Raw genomic sequence first — 19,089 nt, 5'->3', positions numbered from 1 at the left:
AGCCTGTAAAAAGTTTTGCGTTGTTACCCTGAATATATCCATCTTGAAGTTCTGGCACAGGATGTCACCATGTCTTTGCCTGCTCATTTCCCCAGCCCTCTGCCTTCAGTAATTTTTTATCCCACATAGGTGCTTACAGTCTGTGAGTAAGACACATTTATTTCTGAGTACCCTTCCTCTTGTACTTAGGCTTTTTGCCTAAAGTCAGACAGCTTTTTTAAAATGTAAGTGGTTATTCTTGTAGTAAGGACTGCATTGCACCTTCATTCAGACTCCAAGATAGCTTCTGGCCATTAAACACACTACAGCAGCAAACAGCAGTAATATAACTTTCTTTCTTTTGTTCCATTTTCCCCTGGATTTACATCTGAGCCTCCCATTAGCTCTCTGAGCCACACAATTATATCAGACAACCATTGCACGCTGTTTGTTGGCCATAACCTCTCATTCCCTCCCCAAGCTGATGCCTTCCAGGAGGCAGCCCCACATCCTGCCAGCTCCAGGCACAACTCCACTTCCCAGGGGTACATGCTGGCATTTGAGTACATTAAAAATGCTGGTTCTTTAAATCATTTCACCTTACAGAACACCATATAACTGCCCTTCCCTCACCATTATTCACCACTGCCAGCTGCTGCTCCAAACCACAAACCTTGCTAGTAATGAGCCCTTCTTTTCCTTTGGATCATTAATAAATGCATTGCATTGAGTTACATCCTGTGTGTAACTACTCACTGAGTTCTCCTGGTAAGTCAGGTCTTTAAGATATTTTGCATGGTTCAGATGATTCAGTATGCCATTTATTGTGGGGCTTAATAAACGGTTTAATGGCCATTTAATATCACCAAGCACAATTGCTGTAATCCTCCCACCAAAGTCATCGCTCCCAATTCATGGCATCCCTCAGGGCAGATACCAGGATTACTTTGGCCCACAGGCATTTTGAGAGATGCACATCTCTCTTTTGGGAGTCCTGAGCTACTCTGTAAACATCCATACAATTTTAATCTAAAGCTAAAGTGAGAAACAGCTCCATGTGTGTGCCCACACACCCCTTTACACACATCCATAAACACGCAGGGCATGTGCCTTTGCCAGATGTGTGGGTTTGCAATCTCCAGCCCTGTCTCTGGGCAGATGCATTGCACCAACACATCACAGGCAGAGCAGCACTCTGATTAGGCCTTGAGGTGATAGATGAGCAAAGCCTGTCACTGGGACTGTGAACAGATCACAGTACTGCAGCAGACATTGTACAAGATACCATGCATTACGAGAGGGATGGTCAGCAGTGGGAAAGAAGGAGCTGAGGAGCCTTCAGCAATCTGTACTTTAAATATGCAGTTAACTCTCCAGCCCTGTCTGGTATGATTACACTGACAATTTGTCAATATTTGTTAAAATACCCCATATTTTCAGGGTGCATCAGGATCACAATCCATATTAAGGATATGTTCACTTTCTAAAAGGTCACTCAATGTTATAGATGTGGCTGTTCAGTGCTATGATCTCCAATAACCCTTATTTGGCTTTTCGGTTCCTTTCTGACTTTTGAAAACCCTTGTTAAGATACAACTCCATTGATTGCACTGTAGTGCTCTCACCTGAGCTCTCCATCTGAGACTCAGCTTTATACTCTGTGGTAACACCCTTCTTGGCAGGGTCAGGTGAAAATTTCAAAAGCTCATTGATGGCTCCACAGCAGGAGGCTCCATGAGTTACAACTTGAATTTTCTGGACTTTAACAGGGGTTCTCCCCCTAGGTAATTTTGATGCTTTGGAAAAGCTGTTCTTTCCAGCTGCCTTTTGTTTAACAGCAGGATCCCCAGTTCCTGCAGAGGTTCTGTTTTGCTTGCTGCTGTTATGGTGCTAGTGAATATGGTGGGAAGGAAGAAAGAGTTGATCTGTTTATTTTGATGACTACATTCGATGCATCTGGATGGAAAGATACAGAGAATTATTGTCTGATTATGTATTCTTTGGCATTAATCTTGGTAGCTGAAATGAAATATTGGGCTATTATGAAGTGTGAATGAGCTTCTAATGTGATTGGGAAGGTTAAGATTTGAGCAGTGGCTTGGTTTTCTCATTCATCTTCAGCGTGCCAGATGGTGTGTCATCAGGCTTTTATTGGTTCTTTATCAATTTTATTAGCCATACGATTTGATTGATCTTATTTTGCCTGAGCAAAAAAATAAATTCAAAAGGTATAACTTATAAGAGCAGCTCCCTACCTTAAAGAAATAGAAGAGCCTAGCAAGCATTAAAAAACTGTTGAAGATCACCGTGCTTAGAGGGGCTCCAAAACACATCCACACAAGAACAGGCATTGTCATCAGGAGATGAGGCCACCAGGAGAGGGAGGAAGATGGATGTACTTCATCAGATTGGAGGAGACTGATGGCTCCTGCAGATGCAGCTGAGAAGAGGCATCAAGTCACAATAATCCTGCAGAAAGAGCAGCACAGCACTTGCACTGCTCTGTGCACTTCATTGCTCAGGCAGGAGGCAGCTATGACCTTTGGAAGCATCAACAAGTAAGAAAGAAGCATTTCCAAGCTTGGGGTCACTTTAACAGCATTTCTAGAAGGGCTCTCTTTCAGATGAGGAGTCTGGAGAAGAATTTTCAAGGTCCCTGCCATCCCTTGGGACAGACATCACAGTAGCTTTGACATCCAGCACTGTCACTTCCAGGCACATCTTGCCAGGTGAGACATCTGCAGGTGACCCCCGATTATATCTCACAGAGAGCCAGGCTGTCCAGTTAGTGAAATCTAGGAAGTATTAATCTCATCCTACATTTATGCAGAGCTGAACAACTCTGTACAATCTGGTCTCTTCATCAACAGCTTCTTCATGGAATAAAATGGGAATCTGGGCACCAGGCTCACACATAGCCATCTCAATCTGAGAGTTTACCCATCCCTAAATTTAGGACAATCTGCATCTCACCAGCAATTTCTGAAATCAGAACTAGAATACATCTCTTTTCCCAAAGTTAAAATATTTTTCTATTCAGCACTGGAATATAGTTGAGGCAAATTTTTATAACGTAGACATCCCAAATTAGGGGATACAAACACCATTCACACTGATGGCCATGGCTTTTTTACAATAGAAAATGGGTCCAAACAGGTACAAACACCACTGTGCTGCAACAGCAACCCCAAACCTAAAGGCAACATGGGCATTTATAAACCTCATTCAGTGCCAGGAGCAAGCCAGTGCTCAGCTGTGGGGTTTTATGCCTCACACCCTGCTAGAGTAGTGCCACTGAGCTGGAGGTTTAGGGATGGAGCAGCTTCTTCCACACTCTAGGAGGGAGGGGATCTGATAGTACCTGTGAGAACACATATCCTATTCACAGCCATATGCTCCTGCAGCATCCCAGCCTTTGTGAAACCCCATCTAACAGCTTCCTGATAAGAAAGTGTTTCAGAGTCAAGGTTAAAGTAGAAAATCGAAAAAAGAGCACAGCCCTCTTCCCCACAGCCCAAATGGAACAGGGAGAGACACAAATAAAATGCCCAGTCAAGAGGAGGGAGGAAATGCTGATGAAGAGAGTGTGAGTGAACATTATGAATCCCATTACACTTCTATCTCATGGAGCAGATTGCTGCTGGCAGGAATTTCTGATGTACAGTCTAACTTGCTGTACAGTCTTACCACATATAAAATTGCAGTAATCATAATGCCAAGGAATGAGACAATGACAAATGAAAAAGCTTTCAGAAGTTAATGTTCACAACACACTGCCAGCAAAACACACAATCTATTTAATTAGTAAAATGCCATGAGATACTGTTCAATTCTCCATTCAGAGAGACTGTGAGTAAATATGCAAGAGTGTTATAATCCAATGAGATGGCTGCATTAAAGATTGAAATATATGTGGCTGGTGAGATGCAGACACTGCACATTAAAATAAACACACTGCCTCATAAATTTAACACACTTGACATCATAATGGGCAAATGAGAACTATGTCACCTATGAAAACAGCTGCAGATCCTTTACAACCACTGGCACTGACTGCTGCACACTCACATCAGCTTTCCCATTCTCTGGTCTTGCTACTCAGGTAATCTAAGGCCACCAGAACAGCCATGGGTGTAATAAGAACCAATGGCTCTTTGTTGGGATGGAGGGAATCAATGATTCTCCCATGCCATGGTGTTGATTCTCTAGACACAGCTCTTTTCTCCATTCTCCTGGCTCTTCACTTGGCTCTTTGCCTCAGTTTAGATAGCAAATTCCATGCTCTAAATCAGGTGCAATCTCACTAGCCTCAGCCTTTCCTAAATGCTCTTCCCCCTTCTTCCTCTCATGCCTGGGGACTATCCTGTCCCTTGGTCTGTTCACAGCATAGGTGGAACTGGTTTCAATCTCCACCAGACACCACCTGCAGCAGTTCCATAACACTCCAAGTCAGGAATGGGCAGGTATTCTGAGCACCTATTTGGCCACTGACTCCTTCTATCATCCCCAAAGCCACTTCCATTGACAAAAATATTCTTAAAATGGCATTCACACTTCCCAAGAAGCCCTGGAAAGCAGCTTCAGCCATCATGAGCTTATCCAACCTACACAGATGCCAGAGAATAACTTTTATTCTGGGTAAATTCACCTGTGCCAACATGGAAATCCCAGCTCCCTTCGTTGTGCTGGGCCCAACTGAGTGTGGAAGGCTCACCCCAGCACAGCCAAGATTCCCTGGAAATGGATGCATTAGGATGAGTAAGTGAGGAAAAGGACACGAGGGCACTGTCATCAATTCAGGTTCCTGTGCATATTTTAGACCATTCTGTTGCACTTTTCACATGCAGCATGGAATATTTAATATTCATGGGACTCCATGTGGTCCTCAAGATGTCTACCCAGCAAACTATAAATTCTGCTCTATAAGCAGTAACTTTGATTTAACACTGCTGATGTCTATTCTTAAATCAGCTTCAATGTCTCCAACTCCATGCCATCATATGCCTGTTTCAGCAAGTGATGCAATGATTCACAGTGAGCAATCTGGGTCATCAAATAATCTATTGCCTCACCTCAGTTATTATTTTTAATTGGTGATTTATGCCTTTATGATCAAAGCAGATTAAAAGCCTAGCACAGCATATTTCAGTGTGTGGTGCATAGCTACAACTTCTAGGATGTGGGTTTGAGTCCATGTGTCTTTCTCAAGTCCAGGATTGACTGACACATCACAAAATGTCACTTCATTAGGAGACAAACAGAAATAATCCAAGCAGAACAATTTTTATTGATAAAGTGGAGCAGAGAAATATCAGGGTCACTTATCATTTTGTATGTGGGGAAGACGCAATGAAATCTTTATCGGAAAATTCTCTCTGACAGGAATGCACTTAATCTTGTCAGAGATAACACAGCCACAGTAATATAGTGCTTGATATTGATAATAGCTACAGTAGATAGCCCTACCCAAACATGCAGTTTCAGCAGTTCACAAGGCTTAAACTACTTTATGTCAAATGCCTTTGAAGATTTCATTTCTCCCTATTTTTTGCCAGAAAAATCCAGTATCCAAGCATTTATAATGTGCCTATTGCAATTTTTCAGACTTAATATAGAGCACAGAAGGTGCCATGTGCTCTAGAGCACACAGATTTTGTATAGGACTCTTGCACCTTCAGAAGCTGCTTCTGCAGGACAGGCAGAAGGTTGATTTTGATTTTGAGAGGTTCAAAATGGTGGATGGGATTCCTTCAACAGGCAAAATGCTTGCAGAAATGCTCATACCACTTGATTTATAAGTAGCTTAAGCTTTTGAAAACAAAACTGACTTTGAATTCCTCAAGAAAGACTTATTTGCTCTTGTTGCCACACCAGTGACTCCTCAGGAAAATGTAAGCACAGCCAGTAACCTCTACAGAGGGAACATCCCAGTCTGGTGACATCCTCAATTCCAGGGCAGGAAATGTTTCTGTAAATGAAGCCATGATTTGTGTAGTGTTTCATATATTGCTTTCAATTATCCTATAATAGTAAAGAGACCTTATCTTTCAGTTACTTGACTGTAAGGAATCCAAACCAACCTCCTCTGGCAGATACATGTTAATAAATACCTCAAATGTTGACATCTCTACATCCCTCTCAGTGAATCTCTATTCAGTGTTTCATTACCAAATTTTTTTGTGATGTCGATTTTAAATCCTCCTTGCTTGCAACCAAAATCCATCAATTCTCATCACATTCTCCAGGAATCTGAAAAACAAGTTATTCTTGGTAGCAGTCCTCTGTGTATTTGAAGACTAGAGCTACTCCTTCTCAGTCTTTTCATATTTAGACTTGAGAAGTGTTGATCTCAATCTCTCCAGGTTGTATTTTGTATTTACAGCACTATTCAGCTCCAGAGAATGAACCTCTACATAAGTGCCTACTGTCCTGGGTTGCAGTGTATTCTATTACCATCCCCATGAGCTGTTGAAACCAGGTGGGGCAGTGTTTCCTTGCCTCCTGCCCCCAGACTATCTTTCTGTTAATTGCCCATCATTGTCCTGCCGCCTGACTCAGAGATAACTCCCTCCGGACTATCTTCTGTTAATGAGCCTAATCAACACTTTGCCTCATGACTCGTTACCCCATTGTGAGATGCTCCACCCAGAGGGAGGAACCAAGCATCCCATCGTGGATATAAGCTGAGGCTGAACACCAGAGAGACCGGCTTCCCACTGGATTTCCAGAGGACAGGAGCTACACAGCCACCATTGGACCTCCTGAGGAAGAGCAGACTGTTTTACTACAGGATCACTGCTTCAGAGGACTGCAGCCACCATTCTACCAGACTGCTACCACCACCCTGCCTAACAGGGTGTCAGGTTGTACCTTGACTCTGTCAGTTTGACAGTGTTTTCTTTTACCTTTTTTTTTCCCTTTTTCTTTAATTTCCATTAAATTGTTATTCTGACTTGGTGCCTCCCACTGGTTTGTTTTCAAACTAGCACATAATTTGGCGCCCAACGTGGGGCAGCTCTGAGAGAAAGTCAGAATTACAATTTTGTGTTAACGGAAACCTATTCACCATGGTGCTCAGCTTGTCTATATGGGTACTGTATCTTGCTCTCTATATTTTTCCTCACATGGGGAACTACCTGCCTGTAGTATTACTCCTGTTAAAACCAGGGAATGGTATGAGAATTGCTTTAATGGTTTATTATGTCTACAGCATAATAACCTGTGAGGCGATGAATACCATTCGGAGTATATACTCAGTTTTGTTTGGCTGTCCTAGTCTGGGCTCCTATGTCTGGGATCTCCTCAACAATCGCACCCAGCCCCTGGTGGGAGGAGTAGAGAGTGGTTTCTTCCAGCCTTTCAGGCCAGGCACAGCAGTTTTTGAAAATATTGAATTCCCTCTGGATGTCAAAGACGGCATAAACTTGCTGTCAGTTCTGCTTTGTCTTCTCTGTACAGCCTGCACCATGTACACCATGCTTAGAATCAGAGCTATGGCACAGCATCCTCAGGATGAGGGAGGGAAAAAGAGCAGAGCAACAAACACCATGCCTACGCAGACTGACACAGAGGAGAAAGGAACCAAATGCAAAGCAACAGCGTCCATGTCTACGCAGACTGTCACCGAGGAGAAAGAACCCAGACACAAGACAACAGCGTCCATGTCCACGCAGACTGACACAGAGGAGAAAGAACCCAGACGCAAGACAACAGCGTCCATGTCCACGCAGACTGACACAGAGGAGAAGGGAACCAAAAGCACTGTCAGCGTCCCCATGCAAACCATCACTGAACCAGAACAGCCTAAACCGATTGCAGTTGCCCCCGTTCAGAAGAAGAAATCAAAAAGCAAATCAGTCCGCATAGTGACTGACGAGGATGCAGCAGGACCTTCGCACCCAGCAGAAGAGGCAGAGCCAGAGATCATCACTCGGTCACTATCCCTGGGTGAGCTGCGTGACCTGCGGAGGGAATTCACCCGCCAGACAAACGAGTCTATCCTGACCTGGCTGCTCCGCATCTGGGACGCTGCAGCCAATGACACCATTCTGGACGGAAGTGAGGCCAGGCAACTGGGATCTCTGTCCCGGGATGTGGTCATTGACCAGGGGATCGGGAGAACCCAAGAAACCCTCAGCCTCTGGCGGCGACTGCTTACAAGTGTAAGGGACAGGTACCTTTGTAAAGAAGACCTCCAGGTGCACCAAGGAAAATGGAGCACAATGGAACAAGGTATCCGGTGCCTGAGGGAATTGGCTGTGCTGGAGATCATTTTCTCAGAAGATGAGAGATTTCCTAAGAGCCCAGATGGCGTCCAGTGCACGTCACAGATGTGGTTGAGGTTCGCACGCCTTGGACCAGAGATATACTCCCGTTACCTGGCAACGCTGCAATGGAGGGAAGGCGAGGACAGGGTGGGCGTCTTGGTCAACAAACTGAGGATTTACGAGGACACCGTCACAGCCCCGTTTCGCACCCATGTCTCATCCGTGGAAACAAGTCTTTTGGCTGAGCAAGTCCGGAGCTTGATTGAAGAAGGCCATCAGAAACTGAAAAAGGAACTTAAGGAAGAGATTTACCACATCCCACCAGAACCAACAAGAGTCTCTGCCATTAGGAGCCGGCGACCCCCAACCAGGGAGAGAGGATACACCCCACGAGGTAACCTCTGGTTTTTCCTTCAGGAACATGGAGAAGACATGAGTAAGTGGGACGGAAAACCCACCTCCTCCTTAGCAGCTCGGGTACGTGAACTAAAAAGAGGGACAACTACCACAAGAAGCGCATCTAGAGTCAACATTGCTCCGGTCTCCCGCACACAGAACTCCAGACGGTACAGGAATGATAATATGACCGATCCTCTTGAAGGGACCTCAGGAACGTATTCATCAGAAGGGAGCAACATGCAACATGACCAGGAATAGAGGGGCCCTGCCTCTAGCCAGGTAGAGGAAAGGGAGAATCGGGTCTTTTGGACTGTGTGGGTCCGATGGCCTGGCACACCTGACCCACAAAGATACACGGCTTTGGTTGACACCGGTGCTCAATGTACTCTGATGCCATCAAGGTATGTGGGAGCAGAACCCATTTCTATTTCTGGGGTGACAGGAGGATCCCAGCAGCTGACTGTACTGGAAGCTGAAGTGAGTTTAACTGGGAACGAGTGGCAGAAACACTCTATCGTGACTGGCCCGGAGGCCCCGTGCATTCTCGGCATAGACTATCTCAGAAATGGATATTTCAAGGACCCAAAAGGACATCGTTGGGCTTTTGGGATAGCTGCTGTGGAGACAGAAGATATCAGACAACTGAGTACATTGCCTGGCCTCTCAGATGACCCCTCTGCCGTGGGACTGCTAAGAGTTGCAGAACAACAGGTGCCAATCGCCACAGCAACAGTGCACCGTCGGCAATACCGCACCGACAGAGACTCTGTGGTTCCCATCCATGAGATGATTCGCAAACTGGAGAGCCAAGGGGTGGTCAGCAAGGCCCATTCACCTTTCAACAGCCCTATATGGCCAGTGCGTAAGTCCAGTGGAGAATGGAGGCTGACGGTGGACTACCGTGGCCTGAATGAGATCACGCCACCATTGAGCGCCGCTGTGCCGGACATGTTGGAACTTCAGTACGAGCTGGAGTCCAAAGCAGCGAAGTGGTACGCCACTATTGACATTGCCAATGCCTTCTTCTCCATTCCTTTGGCAGCAGAATGCAGGCCCCAGTTTGCTTTTACCTGGAAGGGTGTGCAATACACCTGGAACCGACTGCCCCAGGGGTGGAAGCACAGTCCCACCATTTGCCATGGACTGATCCAGACTGCATTGGAAAAGGGTGAGGCTCCAGAACATCTGCAATACATCGATGACATCATCGTGTGGGGAAACACAGCAAAGGAAGTGTTTGAGAAAGGAGAGAAAATCATCCAGATTCTCCTGGAAGCTGGCTTTGCCATCAAAAGGAGCAAAGTCAAGGGACCTGCCCAAGAGATCCAGTTCCTGGGAGTAAAGTGGCAAGATGGACGACGTCAGATTCCCACCGAGGTCATCAATAAGATCACTGCGATGTCTCCACCGACCAGCAAGAAGGAAACACAAGCTTTCCTAGGCGCCATAGGTTTCTGGAGGATGCACATTCCTGAGTACAGCCAGATCGTGAGCCCTCTCTACCTGGTTACCCGCAAGAAGAATGATTTCCACTGGGGCCCCGAACAGCAGCAAGCCTTTGCCCAGATCAAGCAGGAAATCGCTCACGCGGTAGCCCTTGGCCCAGTCAGGACAGGACCAGAGGTGAAGAACGTGCTCTACTCTGCAGCCGGGAACAATGGTCTGTCCTGGAGCCTCTGGCAGAAGGTGCCTGGTGAGACTCGTGGCCGACCACTGGGATTCTGGAGCCGAAGCTACAGAGGGTCTGAAGCCAACTACACTCCCACAGAGAAGGAAATCTTGGCAGCTTATGAAGGAGTCCAGGCTGCCTCAGAGGTAATCGGCACTGAAGCACAGTTGCTTCTGGCACCCCGACTACCGGTGCTGGGTTGGATGTTCAAGGGAAAGGTTCCTTCCACGCATCATGCCACCGACACCACATGGAGCAAGTGGATCGCCCTCATCACACAGCGTGCCCGTATTGGAAACCCGAATCGCCCTGGGATTCTAGAAATTATAACAAACTGGCCTGAAGGTGAGACTTTTGGATTATCTTCTGAAGAAGAGGAAGAGCAAGTGACTCGTGCTGAGGAAGCCCCACCATATAATGAGCTACCAGAGACTGAAAGACGTTATGCCCTCTTCACTGATGGTTCCTGCCGAATTGTAGGCGCTAACCGGAAGTGGAAAGCTGCAGTATGGAGCCCCACACGACGAGTTGCACAAGCTACCGAGGGACAAGGTGGATCGAGTCAGGTTGCAGAGCTTAAAGCCGTCCAGCTGGCTTTGGATATTGCTGAACGAGAGAAGTGGCCGAGGCTCTATCTCTACACCGACTCATGGATGGTAGCTAATGCTCTGTGGGGATGGCTGGATCGCTGGAGAAAGGCCAACTGGCAGCGCAGAGGGAAGCCCATCTGGGCCGCTGAGATTTGGCAGGACATCGCCGCCCGAGTAGAGAAGCTGACCGTGAAGGTTCGACACGTGGATGCACACGTGCCCAAGAGTCGGGCTAATGAAGAACATCGCAACAACGAGCAGGTGGACCGAGCTGCCAAGGTGAAAGTATCACAGGTGGATCTGGACTGGCAGCACAAGGGAGAATTATTCCTAGCTCGTTGGGCCCATGATGCCTCTGGTCATCAGGGGAGAGATGCAACATACCGATGGGCCCGTGACCGAGGGGTGGACCTTTCCATGGACAGCATCTCACAGGTCATCCACAGTTGTGAGACCTGTGCTGCAATCAAACAGGCCAAGCGGGTGAAGCCTCTGTGGTATGGTGGACGATGGTCAAAGTACAGGTATGGTGAAGCCTGGCAAGTTGACTACATCACCCTTCCCCAAACCCGCCAAGGCAAGCACTACGTGTTGACCATGGTTGAAGCAACCACTGGATGGCTGGAGACCTACCCTGTGCCTCATGCTACAGCCCGGAACACCATCCTGGGCCTGGAAAAGCAAGTCCTGTGGAGACATGGCACCCCTGATAGGATCGAGTCAGACAACGGGACTCATTTCAAGAACAGCCTCATCAACACCTGGGCCAGAGAACACGGTATTGAATGGATATATCATATTCCTTATCATGCACCAGCTGCTGGAAAAGTTGAACGCTGCAATGGACTACTTAAAACTACCCTAAAGGCACTTGGTGGGGGGACCTTCAAAAATTGGGAAGTGAACTTAGCAAAGGCCACCTGGATGGTCAATACCCGAGGGTCCATCAATCGAGCTGGTCCTGCCAAGTCTGAACCCTTGCACACAGTGGATGGAGATAGAGTCCCTGTGGTACACCTGAGAGGTATTTTAGGAAAGACTGTTTGGATTAATCCCACCTCAGGCAAAGGCAAACCCATCCGTGGGATTGTCTTTGCTCAAGGACCTGGTTGCACTTGGTGGGTAATGCAGAAAGATGGGGAAACCCGTTGTGTACCACAAGGAGACCTAATCTTAGGTGAGAACAGTGTGTAGGTTTCACTGTGTGTATATATATATATATATATATATGTATGTGTGTTTTAGAGTTTAAGAAGGTATTGATTTGGGATAATGTAGATGGTAATAGAATAAGGGGTGGATAATGTCCTGGGTTGCAGTGTATTCTATTACCATCCCCATGAGCTGTTGAAACCAGGTGGGGCAGTGTTTCCTTGCCTCCTGCCCCCAGACTATCTTTCTGTTAATTGCCCATCATTGTCCTGCCGCCTGACTCAGAGATAACTCCCTCCGGACTATCTTCTGTTAATGAGCCTAATCAACACTTTGCCTCATGACTCGTTACCCCATTGTGAGATGCTCCACCCAGAGGGAGGAACCAAGCATCCCATCGTGGATATAAGCTGAGGCTGAACACCAGAGAGACCGGCTTCCCACTGGATTTCCAGAGGACAGGAGCTACACAGCCACCATTGGACCTCCTGAGGAAGAGCAGACTGTTTTACTACAGGATCACTGCTTCAGAGGACTGCAGCCACCATTCTACCAGACTGCTACCACCACCCTGCCTAACAGGGTGTCAGGTTGTACCTTGACTCTGTCAGTTTGACAGTGTTTTCTTTTACCTTTTTTTTTCCCTTTTTCTTTAATTTCCATTAAATTGTTATTCTGACTTGGTGCCTCCCACTGGTTTGTTTTCAAACTAGCACACCTACCTATAGCTCTATACATAGAATCCAGGTGTCTGAGATCCCAACGTAGTTAACAGAGTTTAGAGAATGATTCTATTCAACTTAAAGCAGATATCTCCAGTGACTATTTTGCCTTCATCTTCATCAGCTATGAGAGCTTAGACATCTGCTTTGCCTGCAGATGCTTACACTGTAGCCACAAAATCTTAGGAATCTAAACCAGATATCAAATGATCCCCATATAATTTTCATTGTTTTCCACTGAACCGGTGGACTCAAACCTCTGGGGCAGCTTCAAGCCCTCACCACTTGGCTTGTATCTCTCAACAAATGCATTCTAAGAGTTTTCCCCAAAATTAGTTATTTACACCATACATATGTATAATAAGTTATTTGTAGCTCAGACAAACAATTCAGAAGACTCCTGTTCTGAAAACATTAAATTGGCAGGAATTTTCAGCCAGGGATTTTTTTAATGGCAGATATCACAGGCCTAGGAATTTTAAAAAAGTTAAATCTGGGGCTGGGGAGCAGTTTCAATGCTCCACCAGCCTGAAAACAATTATAGTCATACTGGCAATCCTCCTGACCTTTCCACAGGGCCAGATGCATTGTAATACAAGCAGGAGGACCATACAGCTACATAGCTGTGTCCTTATCAGGGAATGTGGGAATATCCTTCTGGTCCTGATCCAGGTGGATCTTAGCCTGTCTTATCCCCAGATGAAGCTCTGAGGCTCTCCCTCCTGTGGAAGAGTTTTATGTGGATACCGCCACTCCCACAACCTGAGCAGCCTCCAGACTGCTGCCATCACTGCCTGTGCTGCAGAAATGCAGAGCCCAGAACAAGCACACTCTGAGGGGCAGATCCTGGGCAGGCACTTACAGGCAAAATAGACTCAGCAACAACAAATAAACAGAGAAAAACTTTGCCTGGTCCAGGGTCCCCAGTCTGGGATGATATGTAAAAAACATTCCTGCATCTCCTCACTCTCCCTTCCTTGTTCTATACACACATTACCTTGCTCTGTGGCCAGTTTACCCACTGGGACCAGTCCCAGCTCCTGGCAGCTGCATCTGTAATGGGATGAAAAGCAAGCCAGTGCATGTTAACTGGCAGCCTATTTCTGCAAGATGAGATTGGAAGTGACTTCAGCAACAGCTGCCAACTGAAGCATCCTTGACTGTAAATAAGGAAGAAAATTTCATTTTCATCTGTGCTCCCCTACAGACCAAAGTGCCTGATTGATGTTCCTAAAGAGCATCTAGAAAGCAGGTTCTGCTACAGTCACCTGTGGGACAGGAAAGGGCAAACCACACCTTGCCTCTCCAGGTTGCTTAGAACAAATATATCAAACTGTGATTTTGATTCGCAGAGCTGAGCTTTAGTGTGGTGGCCTGTTAACCCTGTGATTCTGTACGATCCCCCTGTTCCCTCCCTAGCCTTGGCCACTCCCTTGGTTTCTCCCTATTTGTTCTGTATCCCAACCCCACCCAGGGACTGCCCCTGGGCCCCTGACAAAACCACCCCGCACCCAGACCCCACAGTCTCTGTACCTCTGAACATCGTGGGGACAAGATGTGATTAAAACCATCTCAAGCCCTCATGAGAGACCCTTCTCTACCTTCTTTACCAGCACTGCCCTGTAACCCTGCTGTGTGCCGGAGCCAGATCTCAGGGCTGTCCAAAATGGACTCCGGGGTGCGACTGATCGCATGGCCCGAGGAAACCCTCGCTGAGCTCTCAGGGAGCAGCAGCCTGCTAGGCAGAGTCCAGTGGTTACAACAACAGTTCAGCATCCCCTGCTTCAAGCTGAAGCTCCCCTGAAGACAGGGATGAGGAGGAGAATGAAGCCCCCATAATCCAAGGGGAAAGCTCAGAGACCTGGTGTGCCACCAAAGACACACACAACTCTACAGGGCCAGGTGGGACCCACTCACAGATACTGAGGGAGCTGCTGGAAGTTATCACTGGGAAAATTTCCATCATTTACCAGCAGTCCTGGCTAACTGGGGAGGTCCCAGTTGACTGGAAGTCAGCAAATGTGATGCCCATCTACAGGAAGGTCCAGAAGAAGGATCCAGGGAACTACAGGCCTGTCAGCCTGACCTCAGTGCCAGGGAAGGTCATGGAGAAGATCATCTTGAGTGCCACATGGCACACAAGGACAAACAGGGGATCAGGATCAGCCAGCAGGGCTTTAGGAAAGGCAGGTCCTGCCTGGCCAACCTTATCTCCTTTTGTGACAGGGTGACCCACGTAGTGGGTGAGGTACAGGCTGTGGATGTGGTCTACCTGGACTATAGGAAAGCCCTTGACACTGTCTCCCACAGCATTCTCCTGGAGAAACTGGCTTCCCATGGCGTGGATGGGTGTACTGTTCACTGGGTAAAAACCCATCTGGATGGCCAGGCCCAGGGAGTGGTGGTGAATGGAGCTTATTTGAAACATCTTGGAATGGAAAAATAAGGCAGTTTTCAAGGGTTCCAAAGTATTTTTAAAATTATTTCTTCTTCTATTTTTTTTTTGCCTTATTTTTCACCCTGAATGCATTTATTTTGAGATGGAAACCTAGAAAGGATGCTTTGTCCTGCCCAGCACAAATTGATCTCTGGGAAAGAAAGGTGATGTCAATGGTGCAGTTACACAGGCAGTTCTTCCTGACCCTCCACAAAACCAGGTACTTGACCTAACCCTCTGCCTGTGAAAGTCTTCCCAGCATCACCAGCTTCCTGCACAGGCAGACCTGGCTGGGATATCACGTGTGGCAGCTGGAGCTGAAAGAGCCATTGATTTCATCTGCACTGAAAAGGACTCCATGCTCCACTTGATTTTAGTGCTGCTTTTGTGCAGAAATCTTTAGACTTGTTCTGCATTATCTCCACACATAAAAACGTATCCTGCCTTGAATTACAAATGCCAATAGTCCAGGTTTAAGAGATAACATTTTTGGATCAAGGCACCAGCTCGCTGTAAAAGATGTATGGGTATGAATCCACCACACCCTGCTGAGACATCTCATGATTGCTCTGGTTCAACAAACTGGACGTGGAAGCATGGGGCAGTCAGGAAGTTTTTGTCGTCTTTGGCACATTGAATTTCATGGAGGTACTGATATTCAGAAATAAACCAGCAAAATTCTTGACCAGAGGGGAAAAGGGTTGCAAGTTTAGTCCTGACACATGTGCAAACATCTAAAGTACTGCAAATCCTATAATCCAAGCCACAGAGCAAAGGCAGGAACAGAGGAAGGTTTGGGGGCTCAGTGGCTTTGCCACAGAAATCCCACGTTTCCATGGATGCAGTTGGCTCACAGTGCACCTCAGTTCTTCCACCTGTAAACTGAGAACAGAAACACTGCTGGGCTTGTGAGATACTGCAGGGTTTATTTCACTAACTATTGAAAGATAATCTGAACATGGGAAAGTGATAATTCAAGATTCACAAAGCACCCAAACCTTTTTACCAAACCCAGATGTGAGAGAAGGGAGAAGCTGTGATAAGAGAAAACCTACAGAGTCTTCACAAACTTTTCAAGACAACAGACACAGAATTCTTCCTGTGTGAAACCACAGCTCCAGCAGGAAATAATTGGGGTCAAACTGTTGAAGTCAATGAGTGTCATCCCACAAACAGCAAAGAGCTTTGGGTCAGGCTGTTAAGGAGCAGGCACTTGAGCACAGGAGCACCCCATAAGCAAACGTGCTTCTCACTGGAAAACACCCCTTACATACAGCTCTGCTGACTTCAGAATTAAAAACGAGACTTTTTTTTTTTTTTTTTAAGCAGATGTTTGCCTTTCCACTGTAGCAGGAATTCATTGTAAGGGAAGCTGAAATATTCCTCTATCAGTGTGCCCAAACTTTTTCTGGAGATCAGATAGGCAAACGAGCTCAACAAAACCCAATTTCTTACACAGAAAATCTATTCCAAGTCTTTAAATGTTGTCGTAAGTTTGGAAAACAATAGTCATGACAGGTTGGTGATATTAAAATTACTGTTTTGAAAAGAAAAAGCAAGGCTGAAAGAGCACATATCTTTGTCTAAGAGCTCCCTCTAGCTCATCAGATAGTGTTCAGTACCACAGAACTGTATCTTGCACCACAGAGCAACACTGCACATATGCAAGTTGGACTTTACAGAAAAGTATTGCAGTACAGAGTATATGCAGTTTGAAAATCTACTTCTCATCACTCCCATAGGATCGAGAACAATAAATACAAACCAGTAAGACATTAAGTTCAGTTTCCTGAGACTTTTGAGTTTACTTTCCTTAATGTTAAATCCAACCTGGCTTTAAGAGTTTTTGCCACTTCTTGAAACTCTCTCAGCATCTTACACCAAAAAAAAAAAAAATCTCAGCTCTCAGTATTGTTGTGCCAATCTGTGTAATGCAGCCAATTTTGCTCTGCAGGTTCACCAGGAGTGGCAGAGCAGATACTGCTCAATTTCCTTGAAACCATTGCAGGCAGGACCTCTTCAAATGCACCTGGCAGCACCTGAGTTACTGTCTCTGGTTCTCCAACACCCACATGCCCAGCAGCAACACCCCTGCACAGCAGCAGCCATCCCACCTTTCTCACTGTCTTCTCCTTGTCCTCAGGTAGGAAGCTGGTACCACAGAGTGATTGCAGTGGCTGCTGGAGGGACAGGAGAGGTCAGAGAAAAGATGAAAACAGTTGATTTTCCAGAGGACAAAGAAGGTTACACCCCTGGAGATCATGGGGATGGGGCCACACTCCCACATCCAGCACCTGCAAAGGCTGGACCACGCTGCTGCAAATGCTGAAGGCTCATGCTGGGCTTTAATTCACTGCCAAGGACCTCAGCACAGTTTATGCAGAAAATAAAGTACAGCTGCCCTACATTGCTTCATTGAGCAATAGAGAAACTGGTTTCTCAGTCAGCTGCATCTGTCTGGGGGTGATGTCTGAACAGAGAGCTGGGTCTGGGTATTTGTCAGAGCTGGACAGAGCTGTGGTAACAACTGGGAAGGGTCCAACAATGGGAGCAGGCAGCCTCTTCCTCCTTCTGCATCATGGGGTATAGGCAGCACCATGTGAGACCATGATGGGGAGTGACTGGGGGTCTCTAACACCATAAATCCACATTCAGACAGTGCCAGGTACTCCAGTCTCTGCCAGTTTTCACCCTTTGTGAAGGAGTTTCCCCAAACAGACACTGTTTCACAGAAATCATCGTAGTTGTTCTTCTTGATTTATGAGCCTTGAATGAATGACCCATAAAGAAAGTAAATGGAAGTAAGGCTTGGAGTAAATGTCTTGAGACAGATCAGTTCCTGCCTCCTCCCAGTCCCCCACCAGCCTCAATTCAGTATTTCTCTTTGTTAGGGCAATGTAACTGGAATCACCACAAGACTTTCATTTTTAGCTTTATACAACTTTCCCTCAGAAATAAGTCCTACCTCAACAGAAGAAAGTCAAAACAGGAAAAGCTAAATTTATTAATCATTCCAAGCTGGATTAAGACACTTATTTTTAGTTACTAGCTCATCCTGTGTGTGAACATGCACAGCGCCCACACTCAGGCCTTGCCTCCAAACAAAATCCTGGTTAAATACCTACTACCAGCCAAGGAGAGCTTTTTGTTCAGAATAGCAGTCAGACTTAAAGATTAACTGCAAAGAAGTTTCCTTCATCTAAACTTAATTAATGTGCATCCTTATCAGGTTTTAGAAAATTGCTGAGAAATCACAAGCTCTGTACAAGAAGAAAGTTTCTAGAAGTAGAAAGGTCTAGGGTTTCCTTTCTGGTAGAAAAAAGATTAAAAATTTTGTTCCTATATAATCTGTAATTGTCCAATAAATTGCAACTATCTGATTTTCTGTTAAAGGCCAAAAGGCAAGAATTCAAATGGAAATGTCTTCTATCACTATGTTCTGTACATAAAGTAATGTATCAATGCAATAAGGAAGTTAATTGGTTTCATGTTGCTTAGAGTGTACATGGAAAAAAATTAAAAGGACCCAATTGCTATCTCTAATTAGAATTTCTGAGGAGCAACATTGTAGTGATGGATTGTCAGCTTCCTCAGGCATTTCCTACTCATGCCAGTCAAATTCATGCACTCCATTTCCAATTAGTACTTTAATTCCCTTTCTCATAACTACCAAACTGGGGCTGGTTGCTAGTTTATTTTAGTTCACCAGGATCTCCCAATAAGCAGCTGGGCAACTGGGTAAATCCCTGTGTTGCAGTGATGGCCAAACACTGCTACATGGAGTATTTCTATTATGAAATTAAACCCATTACAGTTGTCATCTAGGACAGTACTTCTAGAGGAGAAAATAAGTAGGTAAAAAATAGCAAAAATA

The sequence above is a fragment of the Corvus moneduloides genome, chromosome 1, assembly GCF_009650955.1.
Source record: "Corvus moneduloides isolate bCorMon1 chromosome 1, bCorMon1.pri, whole genome shotgun sequence".
Taxonomy (NCBI): Eukaryota; Metazoa; Chordata; class Aves; order Passeriformes; family Corvidae; genus Corvus; species Corvus moneduloides.
Note: the sequence above shows the minus strand (reverse complement) of the source record.